Genomic DNA, 14564 nt, shown 5'->3' with positions numbered 1-14564 from the left:
GAAATGAGAAGCTGCATCATCGTACAAAGAGGAAGCCAATGCTAAGAATAGAGTGTAAACTATTGTCACAGAGCCAATAATCTTGTTTTAATTAGAGGTCACCATATGCCTTATAGAGATTCCCGGTTGTTTTGTTTTGCGCCTCATAAGCCACAAATTTAGCCCAATGAGGATTAAAAGCAAACAAAGCAAAAAAATAGATCAACAATGAGTTTTTTTAGGTACTAGTATTGTTTTGGGATGTCAGAAGACGGTGTTTACGCACAGAAAATCCATGCAAGTTGAGAAAAGAAGTTCCACGTAATCTATTTACTAATTTCTCACGTGGAATCCAAATTGACTGTGTGCGCGACATTTAAGGGTTTAATTAGCATCAATTACATTTTGCTTACAACGTGATCCTCTGATTTGTCTGCACATGCACGTGAATTGCAAACCTGTTATGTGGACTGAGATTTTGTACTTTGTGTTCTTTTGGCTCTACGACCAATCACTTTTCGTTTAATGACTTCAGAATTTTATTTTCCGCAAAGTTACATTTTAGTTTAGTTCGGCAGATTTGAAATGCGGGGCTGAAAGTAGAACATTATTTTTAAACACAATATTGACGTTTACATGCAGAAACCTTCCAAAAAGAAATTAACTGAGGTTCCTTTTTACTCTTGCCCCGTATGGAATTTCTTGACGTTTTTTTCCGAATAAAGTTAAAAATGGCGACATTTAAAAGCACAGGTGTGGCCCATCAGAAAGTTTGTGTAGGTCTTCTCCAAATGAAATGAGTCACCTTTTGGGATGTGAATGATTTGATTGTTTATAACTTGCTCCACCCTCACCTGTGCCAGGAAAACAGGTCTATTTATATATAGTTAAGTATCCATTCGGGACTTGCAGAGCTTAATGTGTTTGGAATTGGTCCAATTTTGCTCTGTCAGTCCACCTGACAGAATGCCATACCGTATGGCAGTCTGATTCATTTCATAGACGTGAGAAATACAGATTTTTGTCATCTTGTTAAATCTGGGGGAAGCAGGAAGGAAAACCAAGATAATTTGAAATATTTAAATCTATTAATCCTGATTTTCTTTTATTAACTCAGCCGAAATTATAACTTTATTGTGTCTCTGCAATATCTGTGTTGTAAAACGTCAACAAAAACACAAACTGGATCCTTTATATTCAATTGTAGATACAAAATGTCCTGAGCATTTAGTCCTGTTTTCATCACACAATAAAATAGCACATTAAACCAATTTTTTTAATTAAATGAATTAAATATCAGGCTTAACTTGTATAAAGGCCTATTCTATTCCCTAACTTGCAATGTCTCTTCCCAAAATGATAAGAAGATGAAAAAGACCATTCAATGCTATTATTGATGAGGTCAACTTCACGAAATATTTATTTCTAATATTTAACAAATCCAAAACTAATTAGGGTCTTTTTTTATACCAAAGAATATAACCATAAAACCGTCTATTCACCATTTAGAAAAAGCGTGATTCTTCATACTGGGAGACCTAATATGGTCAAAATCTACAAACCAAGGTGGGCGAGACGCATTCCACTGATGGGCAGTTTATAAAAAACATCTCCACCAACTGCCCGACTTGACCACGCCTTCCGCAATCACCTTTGATGGCGATGAAAGGAGGTCCTTGGTGGCGGACGACGAGATGAATGAACCTCTTGTACGGTCACGTCTGTATCAACGGCTTCATTGACCACTACTTGTGTTTACTTTAACACCAAATATAGAAGCGCCACGCGACGTCACGCACCCTCTTTAGAAACTGCAGTGTGAGCGTTTTGCCGTGACGGGCTGGTGGGATGACATCTTCTACAGCCAATCGTTTGGAACACGTGGTTCTTGTCCAGACCAATCGGGGTCCTGGGAAAAGTAGTGGCAAGTGACGACACTGAGCTTCTGTGCAGTATAGCCGCTTCGCATTCAATGAGTATGCCTTCATCTATAGAATTTGTTGTTCATGCTTATTTTGGGGGTTTTCTAGCTTGATCCTTGGCAATTTAAAGGTTCCTTATGAACGCATTGGCTGCCATTAGAAGTGAATGAATGAATGTGATCGTGCATAGGAAATTGAACAAAACGCAGTAGTGGTTTTTCAGCAATTCATTCTGTACGTACAGTATGTAATGAGCTACAAAGTGCAACAAAAAAGAAAAACACAGCCCGGATCGGACCCTCGGAGGGACAATTCTGGCCCGCGAACTGCATGTTTCACTCCCGCTGCTAGTTGTTTTTCTTACGGCTCCCACTGTCTTCTGATATATCTGGATCTCTCCTTATATTGGCTCGAAAACATTAATTTAAATAAGACGACTTCATTACTTTCCTCTCAATTGCGTTGAGAAATTTCAGTTCCTGGTTTCACATAATGTTTGTTATGTTGGCGTTGTCATAGAAACGGTCTAGAGGAAATTGAAAGGGGAAAAAAGTTACTACACACACCAGCATAAAACCATCATTGTGATGGGAGGGGAAACTTAACATTAAGTAGAACATTTCTCCTTCTTCCTTCCCAGTTGAACGACGACGAAAATACATGAGCATTTTTTGCAGTTATGCTTCCTTTTAACTGGCCAGATGGTTCCAGAGTTGAGCGAGAGGGGGAAGGGAGGCGTTTACATCCAGAACTGTGCTGTCTGCGTCTGGCCGACTTCCTGATCATGACTGCGGGGTTTCCCACTACTCAGCAACCCTTCACTACCCTGTTTTTTTTCCTTTTTCTTTTAGTTTCCCTTTCCAAGTTGACTGCCCAGTCATATCTCTATGCTCTGTATTATGTGAAGGGTGGGAGCTTTACCATATAAGGTGTGGTGACCATGAGTCCCGAGCCCGCGTTCTTGTTAGAAGTTGGTGTATGGTAGGTGTTTCCCAAGGCTCCCGCTGACAGATTCGGGCGCAGAGGAAGGTAAACAGGAAGCAGATAGAGGGCTGACATCATTCGTTCGGCCTCTGTATGTTCATTTAAGGCAATGATGTTATGTCTGTGGTGCGGGCTTGAGGGGGAAAAAGAAACTTGTTCGACAAAACTTCTCACTCAGCAGAAATTGAGAAACTAAATGTGGGGCTTGTTCCTTGGGATTGTATTTTGGGTTCTCGGTTGAGAACAAAAACAGGGCACAGTCATTTATTCGATTGGCACACTTGGTTTGGAACTCTCAAATATTAACATTGTTCGTTTTTTGGGGGTTTAATCAATGTAGTGTGGAGTAGAAAACTGTCTTTTACCTGTAGTGAGATTGATATAGAAACACTCCAGGTTTGTGTAATAACATTTTTGTTTCATTATGACACTTGATTATCTTCTACATGAGATTATTGAACTCTCAGTATTTGAGCACCTTAAGAGATTTTGATGTTTATAGTCATATTTTGTTTTGCACAGTCCTTGACTGTAAATGAATACTGACACTCTTAACCTACAAAAAAAATACCCGGAAATCCCTTGAGTCCCTCAGATTAAATTTCATTTATTCTTTCAATTTAGAAAGGTGCTAAATTGAAATAATGATAGAAGGTCTCAAGCCATGGCAATAAATAGAACTACTGAATGAAATTGACCTTCTCAGTGGGAGGACAATGACCTATTAAAGTGATCGCTCAGCTGGCAAAGGTAACCTTCACTTTTTCGGTGCCTGCACAAGGGGCTTCAGGGAAATTAGAAGCTTTGTCGGACTGAAGGCCTTTTAACACCGTACTTAGCGCCACCATGTGCAAGGTGGGCATCTGCCCTGTTACGTCCTTGATTCTCTCTTAAGATTTTTCAACTCGAGTTGCAGGAAATGTCTATTTACTTTTATTCTCTTGCCTTTCCAGGACATATGTAGGTTGGACAATTGAGCATTGTGAAAGGGAGTTAAGGTCTATAGTTGGATGACAATATAAATTCTCGACTATTAATGGAGTATAGGGATGTTTTACTTTCGGAAAGTAGAACATGTGTAGGACAAGATGGCGGCACGTGAGCATGCAGTGGCTTCAAACTTTCTTCAGACAAAAAAAAAGCAATTTTTTTTGTTTGTTCCCAATTTTAATGAGATGAATTTGGAGGTGGATTTATAACATTGGCTATATTGTTTAATGGAAACAAGAGTTTGGTAAATGCTAGTTTTCAGCTTGATGTAAAATTTTGTTCCATAGGTTATCGTTTAATGAAATAGTTGAGGTGCCAAAAATTAATGGAGAAGATTAGTTGTAATGAAAATAAAAAAATGAGGTTTATATGTGTATAAAAGTGGACGATGGAAGATGTGCAAAGGTAAAAGAAAAAGGCTCTCATGGCAAAGAAAGAAAGAAATTGTGTGACTAATAGTACTGTTGCAACATCTCTTATTTGAATTAAAACGCCACACCACCCTGGACACACACTGTTGCTATGGCGAAACATCAAACCTTTGTTATCGATACTGGTAACCACACTTTGGAGGAAGAGCGTGTGTGACTCATACAGAGATAATTGACTTGTGTCTTCCACTGAACTGAGATCGACACAATAGGCTCTCTTGCAAAAGAATCCACTGATTCTTTTGTGTAAATTACCTTTGCCTTCAAATCTGGTCAAAGGATTCTGAATGAACACAGTTTATATTTGCACAGGAAACAGTTGGATACCAGATGGTCATGACAAAAAAAAGCCTAGGGAGTTGCACTTCTTACACTTAGGACGAGACATGGCCAGGAGACTCTTTAAACCCTTGGGTCAGTGTGTCACAAACTATTATAAGATCTCAGTGCAACAGCACTTTGCGTCTGTCAAGATCTCTTGGCTTCCACAAGGAACTGCATCCACTAACATCTTGTTGAGAATGTCAACACTTATTGCCTTGATAGGCCAACCATCTGGCATTTAGTCACACAGAAAAAAAAGCTCTGTCTCCATGCATTATCAAGCCCCACATCAACTTGTAATGCTTTTCTTTTAGTTGATTGTGTTGCTAACTACAATGTAAGGTGACACAAATGCTTACATAACATGTTTTTCTCCTCAAAATAACAGTTAAAGCAGCACGTTGTTTAGAATATTTTTTTTATTTTTTCTTGATCAGAAGAAAAAACTTCACACTCATTTATAGGACATTTATGGGCTAAAATGTTGCTTAACTGTACGACAATTGCGTAAAACTGGATTTGGCATGTTGTGATTAAAGTTCAGGCACTTTTTATTCAAAAAGAAAGGAAAAACATTGAAATTGTTGGCATAATGATGTAGTATTTACATTCCCACCGGTTTGTTTGTCAGATGAGCATGCAAAGACCTGCTCAAGGCTTTTCAAGGGTGTGTCTGTCTGAGTGAAGCAGCTTAATAATGTCCATCTTATAATGGCAAGTGTTTGTTTTTGGTTAGATTTGAATCCTTTCCAGATCCATCTCTCACTTCTTACATAATATTTTACCTGGCTTGACACCAACCTTCCACACTTTCTGACCCCAAAACAAGCCATGCAAATCTTTTAATTTTTTTTTTTAGGCCCTTATCATTCTTTAGCTTAGATTCTATTCTTTCTTACATGTACAAACTCCCGAACAATACTTTGAGGATGATTGTCAAATATAAATGGTTTCAGTTTCCGCTATGCTTTGCAACTTTAGTTCTAAATTTTTGCGTGTTTTTTTTGGCTTGTTGGATAGGGGGTTGTTTTTGTATTGCTACATTACTAGTGTTATTAATATTGGATGTGACATAATATCTACAAAATGAGTTCACTGCTGTGTGTGTGTTTCATAAGAAATGTAGCCTGGTCATTCTATTTGAAGCTTGGGGAACACTCCCAGACAAAATGATGGGGGACTTGTCAACACTAGTGCATGGGAAAACACACCCAGGAAAAATGAAATCAGCTCCCAGCTATACTATTTATACACTAACCCACCTTTTTTTCAGTGTATTTGATTCGTCAGTAGTTCACGAGGTAGGCTATTTTAGGACTAATAACTGAAATGGGGGAAGTCTCCTTCATACTTACAAATCGGTGTCATGGCTTTTCCATCTGTGATGTCTCTGCTTTCTTGTATCACCATGGAAACCAGTTCCAAGGAAAAGGAAACCCACACTCAGTCTGATTAATCATCACCGGGCAACTCCTTGACAATAACCCACTCCCAAATAGAATAGCCCATAGTATCACCTCCTAAAACTATTTCACTGCGTGCTTATTCGTGCAATCAGTCGGACTTTGAACAAATTGTCGTCATTGAAAATACGGTTAGCCTGGGAAGTGTGTGATTTGCCGTGGTCAGCATTAGAAACCCAAGTCAGCACATATGTGTGTCACGGGAATCCTGGCGCAAAAAAAGTGAAACAAAGTTGACACACATTCAGTGCCTGGTAGCCATTGTGTGTCGCGCTGCCGCCTGTGCCAGTGGCCACAAAACACTAATTCCTTGTTAGGCTCTTTCAGATAAATCCATGGATTATCTTTCTCACAGAAAGAAACAAAAAAAAGGAAAAAAATTGTCTTGAACTTTAGTTGGGATCAGGTGTCACTTATGCAATAAGCTATGCAAATGTGTTGATTTATTTGCTCTGTGGTTACCCGAGGGTAACGTAGAGGCTATGTTTGTATGTGCAGCTGTCTAAATAACCATGAGGCCTTGAAGGACTCTATGTACAGTATGTTAATGTCTGTGTGTGCATGTGTGTGTGGGGAAAGTGTGCAAATATCATGCTTGAATGGGAAAATACTTGCATTTAGATGATGTGAACTTTTGAAAACACAATGCAAAATATGCAGGAATTTGTAGTTGTGTGTCTTTTTGTTATGCTCTTTGGTAGTCGTTTTTTTAGGCTATCAGTATCCTTAATCATTTTTGAAAGTACTGATAACATTAGATACTATTAATTGTATTCGTTTTTGGCTTCTTTTGTTCAGAGGTGAATTGTATGCATAGTCTTTGTTTAAATTTGGATTGCTTTTAATGAAGTGATTGATTGAATCAAAGATATTTATGAGCAGTTAAGGGGTGATTAGATTACAAAGAACAAGATTCTGTGCAGAATTTTCAGTATGGAATTGATACCTCTTGTTGTGCCAACAAAAGAGTCGATGAAAATGTGAAAAGGGAAGACACTTTAAGTTCAGATTGCACTTTTGATGAAAATACTTTATACAATATCTTGTTCTGATTGGCTGACCTGTTTTTTTTGGATGATGTTGTCTTCATTATTTGTGAAATTTTAAATGATCAGACGGTAGTTTTTCTCCTTAGATAAGATTCAGGGATTCTTTTTTGGGTCTGTTTGGCACAATTTGTTCAGCTGTATTCAATTCAATAATCATATTATTCAACGGACTCTGGCCTACATTTGGTGTTTGAGAAACCGGTCTGGTAAATGTCACTGTTAATGCTCAGTGAATGTCATTCATATTTTTATTACAGCTACATAAATAATAGTCCTGGAGCTTGCCGGCAAGCTGGCAAGCAGGTTAAGCATATCTGGTTAATGACCAGAATGTGTACAGTGTCGGTTAAAACCCGATCGCCACCAGCCTCGCTCTAACTCTTAACACTATCAAATCTCCTCAGCTTTAAGTGTAGAAATAGAAACTTATATAATCAAATAAGTTTATACTCGATCAAAAAAAGAACCTCTTTGTTATTTGCCTGTATAATTGTGGGAAGACTTTTTTTAAAGAGGATTTTCTTCCCAACGCTGTGTCTTGGTTTCCCAGTGTTGACGTTTATTTGTTTGTTGAGAAAATGCTACATTTTGTGAATAACCGCCTTCTGAGTCATCCTCTGCCTACGCCATGGGACTGCTTAGCCCTCATTTGACATTAGGGCCCTGCCGATGAAGCTTTTGTGGGCAGAAATCACACAAGAGGGTCCACTGTTCTATTGTGAGAGCCCCTCTACACACAGACTGCGAGGACATGCAATTGCATTCCTAACAAGGATGACATTCTCTACCCTGAGATCACATTTGGTGAACTTTGTGGTAACAATCACTGTGATAACTAACATCATGTAGGTCAAAATTAAAAAAAAATAACAACTGAGATTGTGTTCCCTATACTGTTCACTGCGTTTGAATCTAGCTATTAATTTTATGTTGTAAACTTGAGAAGCAATGACAGTTTAACTACTGTACAGCTTTGAGTTTTGCACAGACCTCTTTACTGTGTTGTTGAATGTAATGGCCCTTAAATGATATAGTATATCTGCCAGTTCAACAGCAGTTAGTATTTCCAGCCTTATTTTACTGGGTTAAAAAAAAGGAAATAAATATAAGATAAGAGTTGTGACAGAGTGGCTCAGACTTTGAAGGCATCGCGTCATTTTTAGGCTCATCTTTAGCATTGTAATATTTTTCTCTGTGCACCAATACTATAATTGAAAATCACGTTCAGTGCAATCATAATTGCAATTTTCCTGTTAATGCAAAATATATAGTTTATACACTGAGTATTTTAGAAAATGATTATATGTTAAAACTACCTGAGAAAAGTGTCCCACTTATGGACATCCATTTTTTTGTATGTCCTTGCTGCCGTAACCATATTTCAGCCCCTTAAACTTGGCATTGGATAACTGTGATCGGATTATCCGATTATTCACAGACTCGGGGAGAATACCCAATGTATTTGAAAGGTGCCAGCCCATAGAAGCCGCTTCCCAAGTTGAAGTGAACCTAAAATCCATTTTAGCTGCTTAACATCTTTGGAGGGAGTCAAAATCTTTTCTTTGCCGGGTCCTGAAATTAACTTGATCAAAACTGATTGTGTAACGCTTAATAACAGGATTTGGCCAGTCTTTAAAAACATTGGCTTTATGTACAGTATTATGTAGAATATTAATAGCAGGCGACCATTTGTCAATAACTTATGGATTGATCTTGTTTATAGAGGATGGGTCGCACCCTGCAGAGCAGATGACAGCCGCTATATGATAGGCGGGCAGCATGACACACTGTGACATTATGACACAATGTCGTGTCATCTAACACTGCGATCATTGGCCGTGCCCGAAAAAGTCTGTGTAAGGCGTGACTGCATACAGTGGTGCCCTTCAAAGACATTTCATCTAAATATGGTCAGAAGGAATGTTCTTTCAACTGAGATCCACATGACCTAAAAACAAAGCGACGCAGCTTGAGATTAGTGTGAGGTTAATACGTGAATTCATGTGGGTCACTTCATATACCACCATAAAATGTCACATATCATAATGTCCAGAGTTAACATAGGCCGACCTGCCCATATTTGTTTGCATAATTAAACAAAATTGAACGCAACTGCAGTACTAAAGTAAATGATCCCAATTTGCAAGTGTAACTTTTTGCTACCAACAGTAAAACATTTGCCTTTTCTCATGGCAAGTTACATCATATTTAAAGTCCCACGATCACCAAATTTTTACACACTAATTAAATGAGCTAAACATGTCAAAGGGTATTCAAAAATAAATGATCAAATCTCAAACAGATTCTTAACTATTGACATTGCAGCATCAGTGGGCTTGACATTCTATTCAGTACGTGCCTTTTTTATTTATTTAGTAGTAGAGGCAATTGACGATAATGTTTGGCTTTTCTTTGATATTCAAATTTTTGGAGTCGTAAAGCATATGGTAGCAAAAGACGTGATGCTTATTTGTGTAGGTTCAGCTGAAGGATGCCTTTAGACAAGTCCATCAGATTCAGGAAACTTGGTTGTTAATCTGGCAGAGGTCAAGAGAGCAACAACTGCTCCCAGTCGGCTGGCTATTGTGCTGACAACTGAAAGGAAATACTAACACTAAACCTGGCCACTGATCCTTTCTGTTACGCCAACAAGTCACAGTAGGCGCAGAAGGCCATACTGTACATTGGTTCTGTGCATTAATACCGCAGGAAACTCCTTCCAAAGGCCCAGTCAGAAAAAAAAATACTTTTGAAACTTAGGCATCAAAACAACACAAGGAGAGAAGGCTTTCAAGGGTTTCCTTTGTTTATTTCATCTCCAAACAATAGGTAACACATGCCTTCAGTTCTACTGCATGAGTCCTGTAATATTGCAGATTTTATAAGTATGATACAGGAAAGTCACTTGTTTTTAACTTCCTACCAGTCACAATGAAACCTATCGCTGAAATAATAAGTCAAGGGCGTATTACGTAATGCCTTGAATAAAAGATTGCCTCAGTATCCAGACATCAAGCGTTTGATGACGTTTAGTGCCAACTTGCCTGATTTTAATCTTTGTTTATTTAATCATGTGGTGGCCCGTCTACTGTATTTGTCCTCATATGATCAGATCCCTCCAGATTTTGAATGTTTATTGTACCCTTTGGTAATTTCAGTTCACATTGAATAATGTGTTGTCAAAAAACAAACAGAAATATAATTGAAAATTTCATACCCCATTGAAATGAATCACACAATACCCTTCCATTAAAATATTATCTTCATAAACCAGACATGAAATATATTTTATGTCAATTTGACTTAAGAATTGGACTGCCATTAAGTAGTTAGAACATGACATTTTAATTGAATTTTTACTTGAATTCTGTCGTTGTGTATTCGATACATCATAGTCGTTTTAAAAAGGTCTATCGTTATGGATTATTGTCACTTTTTTTTGCAAGGCGTTACGGATCTAATCATGGAAGTCTTGTTCAAATATCAAGTATACAAATTCATTTACCTCTCACATTATCATGTATATTGAAGTTATTTGTTTTTTTGTAATTAGTCTTGAATTCCAATTGATCCAATGTTTGGAGATGTGATGATCTGTATTAAACAGGATTCTTTGTCGGATTTAGCTGGCTAAACTACCAATGGCGCGATACAATTTTTTCTTAATCCTTTGTTCAGTGCGTGTATGTGTAGAAGTGTACATGCCGTGCAGTTCTATATGGTCCAATTAAGTCAAACAAAGTAAAAACCGGTGCATGGTACAATAGTGAAGAACACACATGCACGTAATCCCTTTTGGTTTAGAACTTTGCATGTGAAGACTGTTCGAGTCTGTGGCTTCATGAGGTTATGCAACGCAAGGCTCGGCTGGGCTATCCCACACGCTACCGTCTGATTAGCTTAATGGAATCCAATGCTCTGCCTGCCTGGAACAAATTCTGGCTGTTTTTAAAAGTAAGGTCGTTTTTCGATTTAATGACATGTTTTATTGCAAAAATAGCTATTTTTGCTTCTTTTTAACTTCGCTCAAGCACGCAATACACTGGAAGATATAAAGTAGAAGTACATCAAGGATAGGGAAGAGAAACATGAAGCCAGATAAACAAACCTAGCCTGGTTTCCCCCTTTTTTTCAAGATTCTTGACTTACATAAGAAGCCAAATTCCACATACGGCTTCTATAAATCACATGGGAAAAAGCTATGATGGCATTTGACCTTCTTATGCCAGACTAAATACAACATGTGTGGCAACACTGAGTGCAGAATCTTGCCGTCGTTGACAACACGAACAGAAATATAATCTCCGCATTCTCATAGATTTTAATAAGATGGACCACCCAGCGACTAAATGAAGTTATTGTTGGACTGAACTTGCACAAGTTATTCATTGACAGATGCATGAAGCCATTGGGTTTACCCTTCACTTTGTCACCTATGAAATCCAGTCTGAGGTGAATCAGGATGAAATCGATTTAGTTTGTCCTTCCAAATCCACAAGTGTTATACAAGTTGATGTGTACTTGCCTTTATTTGATCCAAAAAAATTCAAACACAAATATAGGTGAAGGGAGTATTAAATCAACTTTACCTTGACCTGCAATTGGGAGAGATGCACCACTAATCAGTAAAATCACATCGACATTTAAAATAAACACACCATTGTATGGTGGACAATCCAGGTTGTCTAAATATAATCTGCCATTGGACTCAACAGTTTTTACCTCACACAAAACTTACATTTAAAAGAAACCCTGAGAATTGGTGCCATTTTTGTTGTTTTTTTCCAATGGGTGTATTTGTTATAGAACGCCATTTATAGATGAGACAACTCCCATATTACCCGTTGCGGTTAAAGGTCCATGTCTACCACATTACAAGATTTAATCTGTAATAACCCGCAACCATGATGGATATTGTGAGCACATAATGAGACCTGCGTGCTAAAACAATGTCTTTCTTGAAAGGGCTTGGGATGGGTTGTCCTTAATGTCCCTGATGACTTTGCAAAACAGAAAGAACCGTCTTTTGTCACAGCAGACACCTTCACACATATCACATCTAAAAGGTGTGAAGAATTTGCTGCAGGGAGTCTAAGCGTACATTTACGTAACAACGTGCACGTCAACTGCCTCCATCGATTATTTACTTCTACCAGACTCTAGCACACAGTTGCATAACCAAACTACTTTTTAACTTCTAACATTATTTTTTTTAATCTAGAACGCTGCTCTAGTTCATTTCTTCCAATGATTTTCCAGCCAAAATGGGAATCTCACTTTAGAGTGTCTGAAATCTACTGCTCTTTTATCAAGCCACAAATTGCTCTGATTTGTATTCCAATAAGCTGAGAATGTACACTATGCACCTCTGGAAGGAAAACCATGTCTCACGAGCCATCGTTCAACAATTTACTCCCACATGTTCAATATCTGCCTGCTGCATTTTCCTCCCCAGGCAGTCAGTCAACCCAAAACATAGCAGCTGGGAATGCAGCTTTCACCAAACTGACACCTCGCAGTCTTCGTAGCTGACTAACTGCACATGACAAATGATTTACAGGACGAGGGCAAAAAGGCAATGGAAGAACTGAATTTTTATGGCTGACAGAACTCCTTTTATAGTCTTTACTGAGATGGTGTTTATTGTTGTTTAATAACATGTTTAGAACTAATAACAGGTTACAAGTTGTTATTGAAAAGGAATTGAACGTGATGGGGAGTATGTATATTTAATGAAGACTATTGAATATAATTGAAGGATTTTTATGGCATTAGTAAAGTACATTGAGATTTAAAGCATTAAGTGTAGACCTAAATCGATTCAAAAGCCTCCATTATCATCATACAAAGCTGTGTATAACGAAATCGGTGGTGCTACTCCACAAAGTGTGTTTTCCCAGTAAAAAAAAAAAAACATAAGTAATATAAAAATATAAAAATACACATCCCGGCAAGGTGAATTCTAAAATATTGCACAATCCAAGATATTGCACATTGATATTGCACATAAAAAAGATTCATGTGAAATTAGACATATTGACAGGTTTTGCTGGACGATACTCAAATAATGAACTTGTTTTATTTTTTTATAAATGCCGTCTGCACGCCAAGTGGATACAGTAATTATGAAATTTGAACATGATTCTGGCAACAAGTAGAACATGTGAGTCATGTGTTGGGGTTTCAGGAGAGCTGTCAAAGTGTTATAATTTAGAAAGGCGTGCTAATAGAAATGTGCCACGCCGTGAAAATGAGGCTAGACACGCAGTCTTGAAAGTCAAGCGCATTCATTGTTCTTTGGAGACACCATTACATAGTCAAAATGCACAAGGGCTTTGAAGGCAGAAAAATATGTTTGGAAGCTTGCTCATCAACTAATCAGCTTGTCCATCACCATCTTAAACTAAGTCAGGCTTTTTTTTTAGCATAGTATGGAAACACTTTGTTACCAAAATGATGGAAAAACTGTACAGTGACTGACTGTACAGTGACTAAGAATTATAGAACAATAGTGCAGAAGAACTCGCATAGTTCATGAACTTTTAAGCAGCTTTGTCCTGTGACGGACACCCCGTTTAAAACTGGAGCAGATCTACTAATGTGGGCGGTACCATAAAACATTCTCTAAGGGCGAGTAAGCAATGTTAATAATTGTTTGGGTATCAGTTTAACCAGCCATTTTCCATGCCGTGACTTTAACTCATTTGAGTGAGCATCCTAATTTGGGCAAAAGTGCTTTAAATTCCGATTTTCTTTTCCTATTAAATTCCTTATTTGCTTGGTTGTTGCATGTAAAATGACGATAAAGCATTCTATTCTATTTTTATTGTTGTTTTTGTTTGCTCATTCCTCCTCCAGAGATCTACATTTATTCTGAAACCACAAAAAGAACTTTGATTAGAACATTTGGCAAGATAAAAGTAGGAGGAACCATCAGATTGTAAAACTGGAGCAATCAATATTGGCATATTTCTATCTTATGTAACCAGACTTTAGCAATAATATGTACTGGTTTTTGAACTGTGTTACTTGGGAGACATCCCAGGAAATGTGCATCCTTTTTACAAAATTTTGCCTAAAGTCTGACATTTGCCCTTTTTGTTTTTTAAGGGTTATATATTTTTTTAAAAATGCACGTAAGCTGTGCCGTTCCACCTAAAAAGGCCAAATTTTCCCTCTGCGTGCGAACTTAACCACACTGTGGTGAAGCAGATGTATCCCAGCACAAGGATAGAATTTCCATCTGTAACTCGTGCGGCTGCGATGATTGGTAGCCTTTTTTTCTTTTTTTTTTTTTGGTATTACATAAGGGTGGAAATCCAAAACAAACTCCTTTGCTGTTGATCGCGGGCAAACTTTAATAGAATGTTTTGTTTTTTTACAGTAGTCAACCGGGTTCAAGCAAATTATGTAATAGCAACT

This window comes from Stigmatopora nigra, chromosome 14 (assembly GCF_051989575.1).
Source record: "Stigmatopora nigra isolate UIUO_SnigA chromosome 14, RoL_Snig_1.1, whole genome shotgun sequence".
Lineage (NCBI taxonomy): Eukaryota > Metazoa > Chordata > Actinopteri > Syngnathiformes > Syngnathidae > Stigmatopora > Stigmatopora nigra.
This window is presented reverse-complemented; position numbering follows the sequence as displayed.